This window comes from Rhododendron vialii, chromosome 2a (genome assembly GCF_030253575.1).
Source record: "Rhododendron vialii isolate Sample 1 chromosome 2a, ASM3025357v1".
NCBI lineage: Eukaryota > Viridiplantae > Streptophyta > Magnoliopsida > Ericales > Ericaceae > Rhododendron > Rhododendron vialii.
In genome coordinates, this window is record NC_080558.1 from 1,882,725 (window position 1) to 1,901,235 (window position 18,511).

Consider the following 18,511-nt stretch of genomic DNA (forward strand, 5'->3'; position numbering starts at 1 on the left):
AGTCATTCCACTACTTTAATATTAGTTGCTCAAAAATGCTACTTGCACAACCGTTGTGTTGGTTGTGTGCGTAACAAAAGTGCTACACACACAACGGTTGTGTAAAACACAACACACAACCAATCTTTAGCCGTCCATTGTTGTAATAAATGGTCACGATTCACTCAAACTCTTTCCCATAAAAGTTAGACTTTTTCTTGGAAGAGTTTGTTTAAAATCTAACCGTCCAGATGTATTTGGATTGTCTAGATTTTAAACAAACTCTTCCAAGAAAAGTCTAACTTTTATGGGAAAGAGTTTGAGTGAATCGTGACCATTTATTACAACAATGAATGGCTAGAGATTGGTTGTGTGTTGTGTTTTACACAACCGTTGTGTGTGTAGCACTTTTGTTAATTGCTAGTATTCTCATGTAAACTGGGTAGTATTGTCAGGTTGTGTGATAATAAGTATTAATGTTGCAAAATCACTTCACATGATTTCATTTTCGTGTAATCACTTTTTAATTTGATCCCGGTTTTAATATTTACGAATTCAATGGTCAGTTTTTTTATCTAAAGTTTGATCGTGATCAAGGAATTTTGATTATTTTGGTATCTGGTACATTAAAATCACTAGCGTTTGAGGCCCACTCGATGCGTGTGCAACTGCTGTCGGAGGCCAAAAGATTTGACTAATCGGAAAATAACTGACTAAACATTGCAATGTTAATTTACCACAAAAAGGTTAGTAACGGAAATTTCGTAATGAATCAGACTATACCTAAGCATGAAGCATCGTTAACAGAAAAAACCAAGAGAAGGGAAAACCAAAGAAAAAAAAATAGAAAAAAAATAAAGCAAATTAAAGCATGTGAAGTAAACAATGGAAGAATATTAAAAATTGAAAGACCTCTTGGACGACCCGTGTAGTTTCTGCTGTTTCTCTCTTGACTCGGTTTCGCATACCTTGACTCGGTTTTGCATGCGTGTGGAGCTTACTCAGGGTTACAGAAAAATATAAGAAAATATTCATAAATTTTAAGATAATCTTTTATGGATCTTGTAAAAAATCTACTCCAATTGATATCAGTAAGTTTTGTTTTTTCTGGGTTTGCAGGGTGAAACTGCCCATCAGCTCAATTTCGCATAATCTTTGGGCGTGGCAATTGGAGTGGGAGTGTTTTTACAATTTAACCCAAGCAGTTACTTCATTCCGTGGTGGAAAAATTGTAAAATCTTCAATATTTTTGGACAAAAGAAAAAAGGGGAATTTAAATAATTATCCTCAGAACCAAACGAATATAAGTATTCATCCAGAACTTTTTGAACATTTATATTTTCATCCTAAATCTTTTATAATCCCGATAGTACCCTTATATATATATATATATATATATACACACACACACACACATCGGAATTTGGGACTAAAACATAACTACAAAAGTCCCCGAAAAAATGGGTGGTCACCATTTGAGCCAAATTCAAAAAAAATTAGTATTAATTTTCGAAATCCCATAAATCTCGCCGGAAAAACGCTCTCATCCCAATCCCTCTCTCTCTCAAATCTTGGAACAATTTTTAGCCAAAATTAAAAACTTCTAGATAAAAAACCTCACCTCACCATTTTTTGTCACCGATCGTCTCCTTCTACCGTGCCGCCGCTGCCCTTGGCCGGATTTCGCCTATTGGATTGCCTCCTCTCGGCCCGTCACACCCTCACCGCACCTACGCTCGTTGCCGCACCTTCGCGCGGCCGTTTCACTCATTACCATTAGTGATGCTGCCGCAGACGTATCAAGCAATGGCGGCGGCAGCACCGAACGAACTCCAACCACCTAGTACGGCGGCAACAGATCGTTCAGGTGCGCCGAGAGAGGTGGGGATTGCGGTGGTCCTCGAGGGAGGCACTTGAGCTTTCATCAGTTCCTCCTAAAATAAGGCAAAATTGTGGGAGGGATTACGGAGGTCAACAAGATTATGAGTGGGATGGTTTTGATGACGAAATCGGTTCGGATTCATTCTTGGATTTCGTTCGAAATTTCCCCATGCACTTGCCTCTGAGATCGTTCATATTTTTTTATTTTTTTTTGTGATTCTTTATGTGAATCTTTTTGGCTGGGAAAGGTCGTAAGAACAGTGGTATTGGTTGGGAGGGATTGGTGGTTTTAGATTTCATGGTTTATTTAGGATTCTATGATTTTAGATTCCATGGTTTATTTAGGATTTCATGGCTTATTTGATTCTTCTGATTTGAGACATTTGATAACATGGGTTATTTTATGGTCTAAAAAATATTTCATGGTTTATTCGGTTACGATTTCATGATTTATTTTATTCATACTGTTTTGTTGAAATTTATGAAATTCATGAAATCCTCAATTCATGGCTTATATGTTGGAATTTACGAGAATTCATGAAATCCTAAATAAACCATGAAATTCATAATTCATGGTTTATACTGTGAAATTTACGAAAATTCATAAAATTAAGAATTTGAAAAATTCATGAAATTAAAGAGAGAATTATTTAGAATATATCCATTAAGAATTTGAGAATTCAAATTCCCCCATTCATATCCATTAGTGATCCCATAATTTTAGGTTACTATAATTACTACAATCCCACTAATTTAGGAATGGAAATATATACATACATATGAATATTTTATTAAAAGGGTAAGATATGTAATTTTTCATCTGAAAAGATGAAAATATAACTATTCAAAATGACCTAGATGAATACTTACGTGGGGTGAAATTTGAGGATGAATATTTAAAAACACCAAGAAAAAATCACTTTTGTGAGGGGACTTTAAAAATGGGAGACGTCAAATTGATGTTCTTTCTTTAGTCTTTATATATTAGAATAGATTCTTATGTGCACGAGAAAATTTCACGAGAAAATTTCATTTTCTGACTCGTTCAATCTTTTTGTGCTTGTTAGCAATTCAGGTGCTTCTGACTTGCAGGGTTGGGCTACGAGGATGTCTTTCAATCATTTTATAATCACAAAATTAGTCTTTATATATTAGAATAGATTTTTATGAGCACGAGAAAATTTCATTTTTTGACTCATTCTACTCCCTCCGTCCCCTTATTATAGTTCAGTATTTTATTTTGGGCTGTTCCTTAATAAGTGTCCATTTGGTAAAGTTAGTAGGTAAAAGTTGGTACATTGTCTATTTTGTCCCTAAAAGTATATTTCATTTTGAAAAGTTAGTGAGTAAAAAGTGTAATGATGATGGGTAAGTAGGGAAAGTGAAGGAAAAAGTTGATGTGAAAGGTATAATAATGATGTTTTTTTAATAAGTTGGAGTTACGAAGTAGGACATTTAAAAGGGAACGAAGGGAGTATCTTTTTGTGCTTGTCAGCAATTCATATGCTTCTGACTTGCAGGGTTGGGCTACTAGGATGTCTTTCAATCATTTTATAATCACAAAATTTTATATAAATATTTACATAAATTTATTTGCATTCACATTAGGACCCATACATGCTACACCTCCAGTGTACGTGAGCCCCTCTAAAAGATGTGAGACCTCGTTCGTTTTGAGATTTTGAATTTAGATTTGTAAGTAATGAATGTAGAAGAAATAAAGTAATGATTGGAAATATGGATAATGATGAGAGATAGATAGAGAAAAAAATAAGAGCAATGATTGGAGAGAAATACTCCCTCTGTCTCAATTTATTTGTCCAATCTTAGGTTTTCAACTTATTAAAAAAACCAAATCTTATCCATTTATTTAAAAATTTACATAATCTGATCCATTGATTTTGAAACTGGACAGTTCAATTTAGGACATACACAATTCAAAAAGTGGACAAAAAAATTGAGACGAAAGAAATATGATAATAATTAAAATCCAAAATCCAAAACCCTTAAAAGAACGGGTTCAAGTATTTGTGGTTGAATAACGGAGGAATTGAGACGTCTTCTTTTGTTAAGTTTAAAAGCCTTGTACGGTTGTACCCTAAAAAAGTGTTAAGTTGAAGCCTGTGATGGATCCAGTGTTTCTTATACTACTATATTTTTAGGAAATTTACTTCTACATTCTACATAATAACATACATCCCTTTTTTTGTCTTTATTTGGTGTAAATTTACTATATTGCCCCTTATGTGTAAAAAAGTGAACTTATGAAAGGATAAAAAGGTAAATTTACATGAATAAAGACAGAAAATGAAGTGTATGTGATAAAAAAAAAGTGTAGAAGGCAATTCTCAATTTTTATTCTTTATCTCTTTGAGTGAACGACACGAATATTTAACTTGTGACATCATTGTCGTACAATATGATTAATTGGGCGGCTCCAGAATTTTTTGATGATACACGGGAATTTTAAATTCACAAATTTGATTTGAACAGAGAGATCGCTTTATTCACGGAGTTTTCGTGAACAAGTCCTTTACAGAAAACGCGCGATCTCGATCGTCCGTTTCGACAATTAATAATTGAGATATGTTTTTAATTTCTGACCGCTAATAAATATTTTTTACCGTTAATAGTTTGTTTTTAATCTAGAACATTCAAAACACTTTTGAACGGTCGAGATTTGCCTTTGTAAATAAAGATTTTCCCTTGAACAAAACACCAAACACTTGCCAGTCTCCGAAGACCTGTAATTTTAAAACGAACTTTTTCATAGCATAAACAATTCTTGTGAATTTGATACAGGATGTAGGAAAACCCAATGCTGACACTAAAATTTTTTTAATTTTTTTTTAAATTTTTTTTTTGAACATAAAAAAAAAATGTTGGAACTCAGATTTTACTTGCATCTTCTTCTCTTTCTTTTTCTTTTTTTTTTAATAAGGGCTTGCACCTTATTATAGGCTATTGTCGTCTCGACCCTGAAGTCATGCGTGAAGTAATATCTATTGCTTTGTCGTTTTGGTCATGACATAAAACTTGTTCTCAGTATGTCATAATTTCGGCTAGGAATCTTACCAATTTTCATTTTCGGGTTCGGCAAGAATTTCACTTGTAAGATTCGATGAAAGATTGACACCTCCGATGAATTTTGGCATCAACAAAGACAGACGGTGGGACAAATGCTCTCTGGTCCTCCCGCGTCACTCTTTATGTCACCATCTTTTTAGACCTACTAGTCTGGAATTTGGCATAAAACAGTCCGACTCTTCACCATATTTTCAATTCGCAAAGTCCACTTTGTAGAGAAGGATTGGAACACTGTATTTGCATTTCATGCCACATCACCATTTTGTATCTCTAGGGAACGATCTGTTATCCAAAAGGCAACCCAAGAGGGGGTCAATTGGGTTCCTAATTAAAATACCCAAATAAAAAATTATTTGGCTAAATAAAAATAATAATTTAGCAACTACAGTAAATAATTAAGTAGCAATAAAAAATAAAATAGATAAGCGATAGAGATAGCATACAGATCTAGATATATAGTGATTTGGTCCAAGTTTTGTCCACTGGACTAAGAAGTTGTTATTTTACTAATCAATTGACCAGTTTCTGGTGCCGATTAAACCATACAACTGTCCCACTATAGCTTTCCTTAGGAGTTAGCCGAACCACTTGAGTTTATCTTCCCAAACTCAATAATTTAACTTGCAAAACAAAACCCAATTCTGTAATTGAGCCGCAAACTCACTGAGAATTTTGCTTATTCTCAATACAATCATTGAGAAAAATATGTAAAGTGAAAAGCTCTCTAAAAGAGTGAAAACAACAATTTTGCTCTCAATGCCCTCAGGCGAATACTGTGAAATAAAGTGGGTGAGAAGAGGATTTGTATTGCTCTGATGTAGCTTGATATTCTTGGTATCTTGCAACTACTGAACCTCTTCCATTTTATAGCCTGAACATTTGGACTGATAAAATTTACCAGTTGAGAAGAAAATCTTTTTGCATCAAATATGATCTTTTGTATTTGCTTTTATGAACGTTGGCCCGAAATCATCAGGAAATTATATTTGCAACATTCAATGAGACAAGTTTCGGATAAAAAAAGACTTTTTTTTTTTTACTTTTGAATTTTTTTTTCTTTATTTCAAAATTTTGAGTTTCGATCATAACTTTTTAGACCTTGTACACATGATCTTTAGACCTTGTAAAAAAGTACTGATTTATTTTCACTCAGAAACTAAAACAATATAGGAATAGTTGTTTCTATGCAATTTGTAAATGCCATGCATGAAGAAGAAATTTTAGATGAGAAAAAAGAAAAAGTAAAACAAGATTTTAAATTTATTTGGCAAAGAAAATTTAAATGGTGCACATGGCTAGCTGTTGTACGAAACCAGATTTTAATCAATTATGAAATTGATTTGAGCATTGCGTGTATTGATTTACATGTAGCCGGCCCGGACTTTTCGAAGGCTTAAAGCGAAATTAAAAATAGGGCCTCTTTTGTTGAACTGTAATAAGGAATAAAAAAGTAAGAGGAATCCTTTTTTTTTTTTTGCTCAGCCAAACGAAAATATTATTATCTCGAAGAGGGTACATCGAGAAAGAAACTCGCTAAGCGCATACACTTATAAACGAGGGAACAGAACACCAAAGACGAGAAAATAAAACAAAAGCTGTGCAACAGAAAATTGGACTGCAAATCCCCTTCCAAAACGACTACACCTTCACCTTTCTCATGCCCTCAAGATAACCCTTAAAGTCCTCCATTGAGTACACCTTGATATCGAACTTCGCCTTAATCCACATAGCTACCCTGGTTTTAATTAACTCCCCAAGATCCTCCACCCGCCATGATGCATTGTTGAAGACAATGTCATTCCTTACCAACCATAACGACCAAGTGGTGGCATGGAAAGTTGTTTCCCACATAAACTTCTCCAGATTTTTGAATCCCAAACTCAGCCACCAAGTGAACAGGTCTAATAGGGTAGCAGGACACACCCAATAGACATGCCACCAATCCAAAATCAAAGACCAAACGTCCCATGAAAATTGGCAATGTAAGAATAGATGGTCAGGTGATTCCAAATGAGAAGAGCAGCGAGGGCACAAAACCGATTGGCCCTCAGCTATCAAATTTCTCGAAAGAAGAACCGATCTCGAAGCCACTCTATCCTAGATAGCCATCCACGAAAAAATTTCCACCTTCGGAGGGATAATATTCTTCCAAATCGAGCCCAGAACCCAATTGCTATCATATCCCTCTTTCTCCCATTTATTATAAACTGATTTAACGGAGAAAGAATTATTAGAGGCCCATTTCCAACTTAGTACATCTCGCTTGGATTGATCCAAATGCACTGACTGTAATCTCAGGAGCAGGTCATCAAATTGCTGAACCTCCCAATCCCTCAACCTTCGCTGGAAAAGAATATTCCACCTACCATCACCTCTTGCATCTTGTAAATCACTGATCACCATATCTTTTTGAGTGGAGATTCGGTAAAGGCGAGGGAATTCCTCCTTAAGCAATGTGTCCCCTAGCCAAACTTGATTCCAGAAGTAAATCTCTTGCCCAGATTGAACCAACAGTCGAAACCCCTCCTGGTGAATGGAACCGATACCCGAGGAAGTTTCCCTTATTGAACATATGTGTCTCCACAAGTTGGATACCTTACCAGAAGAGGGTAAGCAAGGAAACCAGCATCTTTGCTCCAGCTTATATTTACTCTTGATTATTGACCACCGCGTGGCAGTTTGACTGGTGCGCGCGGGAGTCAGTCTGGCACGTGATGGTTGCGCCCTGGCGCGAGGGACTGATCCAGACCAGTGCTTGGTTTACATGTTTCTGGGTTCTGGGACAGGTCCAGAATGATCCCAGGGGCACTCCACAACAGCAAAAACACATTTTGAACTACAGCTAACAGTTTATACTAAGAAAAGCAGTAAACTGATTTTAGCATGCTCAACAGTAATCTATATGAAAGAAAATACATAAAACAGTAGGAAACCAATCCCCACACGGTCCATCGCGCACAGCAACGAAGTGTCGCACGCGAGAGTGGAACCGACGCGCGCTGGTCCTACTACAACGATTTTTGAAACCTTGCTAGCTTTAGGATCAGAACTGGTATTGATTACCAGCCTTGGCCCTACCAGCCCCCCTCGGGGATCAGAACAGAAAACAGTAGGTATGCTATACCTACATTGAGTTTGAAAGAGTGCTTGAGCTTTGAGATTTGAGGCTTGATTGAGGTGTAGGGAGGAGAAGGAAGAACAAGTTACTTGAGGGTATAACTTAGGGCTTTAAAACTTGAAACTTTGTAACCCTTTAAAACCTTTAAACTTTGTGACCCCTTAAAAGATGAACAAATGAGGGGTATTTATAGGGAGAGATGAGGCAGGTATGGAGCTGCAAAAAGAGAAGTTCAGCCAGCCCACGAGGCTCGTTGAGGTTGCATTGGTGGCCAAGTTTCCGCCTCAAGAAAAGTTGGTGGGGACTAGCATTGCTCTCCGACGCGCGATGGAGTCAGTCTGCTGCACAATGGTCAACGGTCAAGCTTTGACTGTTGACCACCACCTGGCAGTTTGACCGGCGCGCGTGGGAGTCTGTCTGGCGTGCGATGGTTGCACCCTGGTACGCGTATACCACCTACTCACGCGTTGGTCAACGGTCAAGCTTTGACCATTGACCAACACCTGTCAAGTTGATCAACGCACGTAGGCTTTAAATCTGCGTGCGTCAGTAGGGTTTTTAGCTTTTTTGAAGTGGCTTAGGCTAGGTTAGGTTCAAGGATTTTTCAAACATTCAAATCTCAAACACTTAACATTCCCGAGGTGTTCTTGATCCGTTTTATCATTGGGGAATCAAAAACCGTAAGTAAACTAATCTGGAAGCCCAGATTGGGGTGTCTACAGCCTAGAAGGTTCTCTTTAACATCATTCAAGCAGCTTACAAGTTGCTAAACCAGGCTTGGTGACTGAAGTAAAAGCAAGTGGGCCCTCAAAAGCCAATATAATGGCTGAAAGGCCTGGAAAAACTTCGGCCTTTAACCTTGGTGGGCCCAAGATCTTCTATCCAGGCATTCAAGCAGCTCAATAGGCTTAGAGGTTCTGCACAGCCAAATTTTTTTTTGCCCTTTTACAAGTTTTTATGCAAGAAAAGAGAGTTTTTCCAAGTCTCTCAGGCCTCAGCTGATTTGTTGGAGTGAGGAGCAAGGCTTGTGATAGGTGCCAAAAAGCACCCATTTAATCCGCCTAATCTACACTTTGTCGGTCCGTTTACATTATTACTTGATATATTTTAGCGTTCCATTGTATTTATAAGCCTTGGAGACTGATGGATGCGAAAATGTGCAAATTGAAAGGTCTTATAGAATTGTTATGCTATGAAACAACAAAATTTATGTGGTGGGCCTGAGCAGTATAGTACTGTAAAAGTGTTAATCAAGAATTATTCCTAGGCCTATGGGTTGCACGTGGTTTATGATTTTCTGAGAGGGGATTAAGCCCATTGACATTGGTCTTGGCTGGTGTTGAAAAAAAGGTAAAGGATTGACAAGTGAATTGTGGGGAAAGTTGGGCCAGCCTTCCGTAACTTGAGAAATGTTAAATGGAATATAAAGAAATCCGACTAGGATTCACTATGAGAACAAATGAATTTTTTTTTTGGCTCGACAAACGAAACTTTTATAAACTTGAAGAGGGTACAATGAGGAAAAATAGGAAGAAAACAAAACAATAACAAGACCATCCAACCGAAAGTTGGACGGAACAATACCTCACCAAACGATATTCATGGCCAAAAAAATTAGGACTTAGGATACATTAAAATTTTTTTTTTGTATCCTTTCCTTCTTTTTACAGAATTAGGGCATTATAATTAAATGTGCGGCACGGCAAGCATTGATAGCCAGACATAATATTTGTATATGTAGTAGTAGCTTTCGTACATGGCCGTTGATAAGCCTTGCCCCCATTCTTCTTCAGGAGTCATGGCAAGCATAAGAGAGGAAAACCCTATCCTCATAAACCAACAGTTTCGAAGGAGAATGAAAAGGAAGAAAAATAAGCGAAGAAGAAAGCAGAAACAAAATCCCAACCCTGCGGGTTTCCAAATATTCCTGAAGAAATCATTGTCGATATACTTGTGACGACCCGAATTTTTTTACATTGCCTTAAAACAAATACATCTCCAATAATTACAAGTACTCAATATAAATATACATGGTGGGCCTAAAAACCTACAAAAATTATACAAATTTTCTAAAAGTCTCTATAGAGCTTAATCTTTCAAATACTCAAACTCGGGTCCCCACTAACTTTTCTTTGCACCTAAAAAATATAAAACGCCCGGGTAGTATATGCAATACGAGGACAATAATATGGCTAGCAATAAGAATATGCTCAATAAACGAGGATAACAAATCAAGTAGGATCATTCTGAACACTTTTCATTTGTAGTCTCATACCCGGCTCATTTGGATAACATGCCAAGCACCACCCTGGTCAAAACTTTGTATTGGGCACATGGGCCCCATAAACATACTGGACTCCCCGTGGGGCAGTCCATCATACATCTTTCATAACTCTATGACCTGGTGGGCTTAAACATGTACCAATCTGTTTCATGGCTTTCAGCCAAATATTTTTTGTGTCACGAAACAAGAAGTGACAATAACTGAATCAACAAGATTAGACATCAAATGAATACAAATATGAGAGAATTAAAGAGCACTCTTTGCAAAGAGATTTAGCTAAGAATGTATTGCACACTACCCGGTACCTCAAATTATGCCTGAATATCACCTCGCCGTGGAATTTCTCACAAAAGCTACTGTGAAGAACTTGCCTTGCTACAAAACCTACTGCCCCTCACGTTTTCGAATTTCTCCAAAGCATGCATTATGGATTATTCATACAAATAACCCTATTTAAACCAAAGTCCAACGAACTAGTCTTTTTAGACTACCATGTGTACAACCAAAGATGACTACGTTCACATTTTGCTTATCAAACCCTTTCTAGCCTACACGTTGCAGCACACATGCACTACTAGTTTTCAATTTTAACTTTATTTTCTCACTTAAAATATCAATATAATTATCTCATTCCAATAAAAATAGTGTATTTTTTGGGTTGTTACAATACTCTCGAGATTATCCCTCGGTTCTCTTTCTAGATTCACGTGTGCGTTTCCAAACAATGACGTTCTTTGGTTGCTGACATCATTCCCACAGTAACCGGAAGGAAGATGGTTCTCGTTCAATCTGTTTCAAGATCTGGTACCCCGACGTTCCACTCAATCGACGAAGAATCTCATGAGAAACAAGTGTGGAGACTACGAGAAAAGAGAATATCTTGTCGTCCTCCCAGTTTTTTCGGATCGTGTAATGGCTTGGTGCTTCTAAATATTACCGATGACTTATTCCTTTGGAATCCCGTCACCAGTTATTTTAAAAAAGTTTTATCTTACGGACGCTTGACGCTTGACTCCTTGTCTGGTGAGTACAAGGCTTTAGTGGCGCTTCATCGCGAGACACCCGGTTATTATGGTGACTTTGTAATGGTTGGTCGTTTCAAAAGCAAAGATTGGAGAATTGTTGGATTCTCTTATCCGGTTGGCACAGTGGAATCAGGACCTGTAGTAAATGAAAACCTCCATCGGTATGCCTCTAAGGAAAACTCTGTTCGCTTCCTTCCGTGCCATCAGATTATTTATTTCAATCCACATTTGAATAACTTTAAAAAGGTTCCGATGCCGGAGCCTAAGCACGAGGAGAGAGATATGATTTTCGGGTTGGGAGTTTTGGACGGATGTCTTTCTATGGTTCGTCATGAAAATCCAAGCAATTATGAATGCCACGATGTCGAGGTATCGGCAATAAAGGAATACTGCATGAAAAAATCGTGGACTTTGTTGTTTATCATATCGAATTTGAAATTAGCGGATGGTGATACGTTAGAGCCATTATGCTATACAAAGGACGATGAAGCTCTTATGAAAGTTTCCACGGATGTCAACAGTGATACGGTGAGGGCATATAATGTTAATGACTTACATAGAGAAATTTCAGTTCAACATAATCGTTACTGTATCAATGCAATTAAATATGAGGAAAGTTTGATTGCACCTACTAGCTGCGATTGGGAAGATGAAGAGCTGAGAGGGGAAGCAACATATACGGAGTTCTTGTATGGAGACTTGGACAAGTACCAAAAAACAGGGGATGGTTACTGGGAGTCCTTCAATATCGGAAAGAGAGATTTCGAGCAGCAAAACTAGGAAGAATTTTTTTTTTTGAACCGCAAACTCGGAAGACGATGATCAGTTAGAAACACTGGAAGAGTAATGACGCAGCGGAATTAACAAAGAGATTAGTTGCGTACTAATCAAACGAATGATAGGTACTCGTAGCCACGAGCAGTTCTTGAATCCTCAAGAGAAAAAGACAAAGTCTGAACATTATTGATAAAAAAACTGTATAAACTCTAGGTTACAAACCCTTAAATAGGCTGAAACCCTAGAAACCCTAAAAATAAACTTGAAAAATAAAAAGTCCCAGAATTTGGGGCTTTTCCTAAAACTGAAAACGGGAAAGAAAAACAAGACTTTTCCAAAAAGAATCAACTTAAAAGGAATTACGGTCTAAGAGTTATTAACGAAACAAATCTTTCCTAAAATAGCAAAATAACGCAATTGAAGACCTAAACGAAGAAATTAGGCCGAAAAGCACCATCGATCATCAACTTAGGGTTCATGAGTATTGACCGGAGCGCGAAAATAAGTCAGCCCACCAAGTTTGGGCCTATTCCAAGCTCGTCCGAATTTAGCCAATTTGGATAATCTGAAATTAAACACCGTTTGGACTTTCGGGGCTTGGCTCGGTCCAGCTGATCATGGAATTGGGTCTCCACGTGTTCTACATCATCTACGAAAATGCTCGTATAGAGAGTAGTACTCCCTCCGTCCTTAAATAAGTGTTCGGGGCGCAAAACTAGGCCTTCAAAAAGAAGCATTTGTTGCGTTAAAAAAATCAAATTTTTTTCACAAATCAATAGATAGCAATGAGTTTTATTATATTGTGAAAAAAAATTAAATTTTTAAATAAAAAATATGCACGTTTTGTAAAGCCTAGTTTTGCGCACCGGACACTTATTTAGAGACGGAGGGAGTGCAATAGATAAGGAAAAGCTAGTGAATGCTTATCTGATTTGTTATATCAACTCTGTTTTTTGGAAAATGTAAAGTGTCTCGGACCAGTTTGCATGCACATCAAGACTAATTCCTACAGCATCCCTTAAAGACCTGACAAGTGACAACACTAGTAGTAGTCTAGCGTTTTTTCTACCAATATTTCACAATTTTGACGGCAAAAAATATTAATTTCCGAGTGTTTGTTTCATGTAGTTGGGTTAGATGATACATTGGTATATAATGGATTATACGTTACCACCAAATAACTTAGGTTTAAGTATCATGGGCTAAATTATTAATTTGGCTCCAAATGACTTGTGGCTCAAAATTGAATGAGCTCATCGACAAAATTGTGTAACTTTGCAAGCCCAAGTAAACTAATTTGAATAGTTTCGGCTCCTAATTGTCCCATAATTGGAATTAATGATAGGTTCCACCTCCTCAATTAGAAAAATTAAATCAACTAAGACTAGCTCAGTTGGCTAAGACTTTTGCATCTCACTAGAAGGTCAAGAGTTCGAGTCTCTCCACCTGCATATGAGTGTTGGCTTTTCCTTTCTTTCTTTCTTTCTTTCTACCCTATAATGGGCTTATTTCTTGTATTGGTTGAGTTATTAGGCTTGGTTATCTCGTAGACTCTCAGAATTTTTGTAGTGTCCCGGGTTTGTATTTTGTATATCATATCTGATGTAAAATGATTTCTTCTATCGATTGACAAAAATAAAAAATAAAATTAGAGTATTTTGTATTTCATATCTGATGTAAAATAATTTCTTCTATCGATTGACAAAAAAAAAAAAAGTTAGAAAAAGCAGAGGTTGAGTTTATCCTACTTGAACAACTAATGGCCCCAAGAGCATGTTTATAGGTATCGGAATGCACACATTTATAACATCCAAAATGAATAAAACCCTGGCCACAGCCAACAGTCTCCAGAGGCGGCGTGGTCAGCGTGGTCTCTTGGCGTCCAATCCTGTCAATTGTTGGGGTTTGTTATGGTTTTGGTTTGTCTTGTCCATGTATTTCTCCCCTACTGGAGTCTTCCTCACCCACTGTTTGGGTGTGTCGTTTTTTATTTTTGGTGTTGGTGTGCATGAGCTGGGTTAATTATGTGAGATGTTGTAGTTGGTGTGTAGTGTTTTTTTTTTGCTAAGCAAAAAGGATTTGTTAATCTTTATAAAGGATTACAAAGATTAAAAGGATCAAGGGCACATCGACATAAAGCCACCCAAGACCTAAAGGAAGGCAAGACGCCAACCGAAAAACGAAAGCCAACCTGAAAACCCCAAGACCTGACAAGCAGAAACGAAAGTCAAAGCACCAAACTATCAACATCAACCCAAACAAATTTGGAAAAGCAGCCCAAACAACCAAAAAAGAAAAACCAACTCACAACGATCCAACCAAGGGGGCAAAACGAAGGCCAAACCACAGAATTAAAACTCCAAGGGGAGGGAAGCTCCTTTCTTGATATTATCAAGATCCTCCAAATAATCCTCCTCCTCTAGGTCATCGAGAGCATTGATCCTTGCAGCTAATTCGTTTTCTTGCATTTTAACAAATTTTCTTAACAAGAAATTCAGCTCCCCTCTAGGTTCAATGCCTAACCTTTGACCAACGTCCAGAGTTTTCCGAACTTCCTTGAACAAAAGCGAAGAAGAAAGACCCTTCTTTTTCCTAAGGATTTGGTCATCGATTTTAACACCAATCTCCGCGATATGTTTTTTCTTTATAATCTTCCTCTTTGATCTTCTCACTCCGATACTCTTCTTATGTGCGTGTATGGGTTTCGAGGTGTAGGTCTTTGGATTGCCTACCCGCCTGTTTGGCTATTTTCTCCCTCAGGAAGAATATGCCCAATATTGTAAACTCTTTGTTATCAATGGAAATCCTAAACTTTTGGAAAAAAAAAAAAATAGCGTTTGTTATGTCTCTTACCATTCTTATTTGTGACATATTAAGTAGTTCTCCATAGTTGTAGCCTTCCAAAGCCAATTACACGAAGTTTAACATTCTTTCGGAAGCTTAGAAGTCTCAAGCAATTGCAAAAATGAAGTCTCAATGAGCAGAACTTGTAACAAGAAACACCTGCCATATTTCATTACATGCATGCGCCTAGGGTGCAAATGAAATGCGCCTAAGGCACAACATGATAGGATTGTTCATGGACAATAGAGGAAGCCCGCACGAAGGGATTCAAGAGTTCCATCTGAGAAGATTTCATTGAAAATTTTTGATCTCATTGAGGATTTCATATATGTTGCTCATTTCAACTTGAAACCTAAATTTCGGCACTATAGACCCACCTCAATCTACATCTTTTTTCCTTTCTCCATAAAATGCTGAGTATGTTTTTTTTTTTTTGAAGAGGTAAATGCTGAGTATGTCACTATGAGCTTTTCAAAAACTAAACTTCTTCTTTTTTTCATGTTTGGATTTCAGTATCTTTTAGTACTTTGAAAACCCTCTTTATCCATATATAATAGGTCTTTATCTCATTTAAAATGAGGGAGATGTGAGTACTTTACAGATATGATTTAATTTTCAACTCATTGAGGGTAAATTGCTCATATAATTTTAGATCCAAACAACTGGGGTATAAAGTAGACTTCACAAGATTTCCAATGGTACCTTGCAAAAATCGGGATTCGGGAATGTTAGGTACAAACCCGCAAAGTTTGCCTAATTGTGGAGCTTTATTGTGTCCCAAGCGCAATTCCATGCGCCCCTAGCGCATCCTTCAAATTTCAAAATCGACCAAACTTTGCGGTCCTGTCACGGACACTCCTGAACTCTGATTTTTATGTGGTTTGACCCATTGAAAAGCTTTTCAAGCCTAATTTCTAATCAAATTAGTTTGGACCAAAAATTATTTATACATCAAAATATATGACGATTTTACCCTCAATACGTCGAAAAATAAATTATTTTGAGAAAATTCTTGAATTACAATAATTTTAAGGCAAATGCTAACATAAGCCCAAAGGGTGCACGATTGTGTCCCACACGCATGAATTTGATGTTTTTTCCAAGACAATGTCAGAAGTGTATGACACGCGCAGTAAGGATGTCCTGAGTGGTTAATGTATGAAGCTAAGTACAAAACTACCCCATCAAGTTTTCTGTCCCCATTACTCTCTCCCTCTCTCCTTCTTTGTATCTGGACCGTAGATTTATACTACCAGTACCACCATGAAAGAGGTAAATATTTACTCTCTCTGTCTCAAATTTTTTGTTCGGTCCGTAAAACGGAATGTCAAAAATAGTGCAATTTTTTCAGGAAAAAATTCAAACTTTTTTTCACAAATTAAAAATACTCATTGATATCTAGTAAATTGTTGAAAAACTTTCGATTTTTTCTTGCAAAAATTGTATTATTTTTAACACTCCGTTTTAAGGACCGGACAAAGAATTTGGGACAGAGGGAGTATCACAATGCATATGAATCCATTTGTTTTTACATCTCTAATTTCAAGACCACACAGAAAGAGGGGGAAAGTAATGAATAAAAAAGAAAGTTGATTTTCACACTTTTTTTTATTTATTTATTTACATATCATTTTTTGTCTTTTAAAAACAAAAATACATACACTTTCAACACTAAAAAAAAAAGAGAGTGGGGGTATTGGGTATCAAGAAAGAATGTGAAAACCAATTCTCATGAAAAATCCTAAAACAAATGTACGTAAAAAATGGGTTCGTTATTTTAGTTGTGCTATGAGTACCGACCGGCCGAGAGGGATTTCGTACCGACCGACCGTGCCGGGCCGTCTTCGGCCACCGGACGGCTGATCCGAGCCGTCCAAAAATTCTATAAAAAAAAACCGAGTGGCCTTTCGCGGGAATCAACGGCATCCGAGGTGTGTAAGGTGCTTGATCCGAGCACACCTTTTTTGTGTATATACATGTATATACATATATACACGAAAAATGGGTGCTCAGACCAAGTACCCTACACACCTCGGATGACGTTGATTCTCGCGGAAGGCCACTCGGTTTTTTTTTTTAGAATTTTTGGACGGCTCGGATCGGCCGTTCGGTGGCCGGAGACGGCCCGGCGCGGCTGATCAGTACGAAATCCCTCCCCGGCCATCGGTACCTATATCATTTCTGGTTATTTTAAGAGCTAACTTTTGGAGATGGATTTTGGTATCATATGTTCTGTCTCCTCTACTTTTCTTTCCATCCTCTACTGATTGAACAATTTTTTCCCTTTTATCTTTGGACATGAGACTTTGATGTGGTTGATATATATATATATATATTATATATACACACGCGCGCGCGCACGCGGGACGGTTTTTGCGGACAACCAATTAAACACCTAAAAAAAACACTTCAAATCTCAATCTTTATGGTTTGGAGATTTTACTTGGTGTAAGTGGGTCTAATAGAGAGCTGCTATGAGTACATCAAAACACTGTGCAGAAAGTGTACAGTGCAATTTAGAACCCTTTTCGGGCCCCACAAAGATGATCAGAGCAGTTTATTTTGTTAAAAATATTTATTTTTGTTTTTTTTAAAAAATCAGCTTCATCCAATAACTGTAAGGTGTTTACAAAAATCAAACTTTGTTTTAGAATCCATGTAAAATTTTGAAGCAGAGTTGGTTGTTTTGTAAATGGCCTTACCGATATCGGATGAAGTTAATTTTTTACCACACCTAAACAACTATTTTGAAAAACATTAGTACACGAGAGAGGATTATACATCTACAGAGAGGGAAAGAATGAACAGAGTGGAGACTCGGCCAGAAAAAAAATATATAACAGCAAAAATCAGTACTACCAAAAAAGAAATAAAAACGCTTTAGGGCAAAAAAGGCATTAAGTGAAGAAACAATAGTGCAGGAGACTTTTTAAAGCACCTGCTGAAGGAAGGTACAGATTTTACACGTGGAAGCTTGATGTTTAAAGAATCTGCAATTTGTTCCTCCCAATGCTAAGCCCATTGGGCACAGTATAGCAAAACCGTAATTTTAAATAGGATTGAAACCTATTTCACATTAATAAAGAGTGTATTCAAAGTACTAAAAGATGGTGGTATAAACAGTGGAGAGGTTGTGTTACGGTGACAGTGTTGGTGATGAAGGGGTGGTAGTGCTCCGTTGATCCTCATAGTGGTCTACTTACTACCCACTTTTCACGAAATAAACTTTATTATCTTCATGTTTAGATTCCACTATCTTTTCACACTTTAAAAATCCTCTTTATCCATATATAATTGGTCTTTATCCCATTTAAAATAAGGGAGATGCGAGCATTTATCCAAAATAATTTATTTTTCAACTCATCGAGGGTAAATTGGTCATATATTTTTGATGTTCAGTAATTTTAGATTCAAAATAATTGGGTTAGAAAGTAGACTCCACGAGCTTTCTAATGGTTTAAATTTTGCAAAAATTGAAGTTCGGGAGTATTCGGAACAAACCCGCAAAGTTTGACA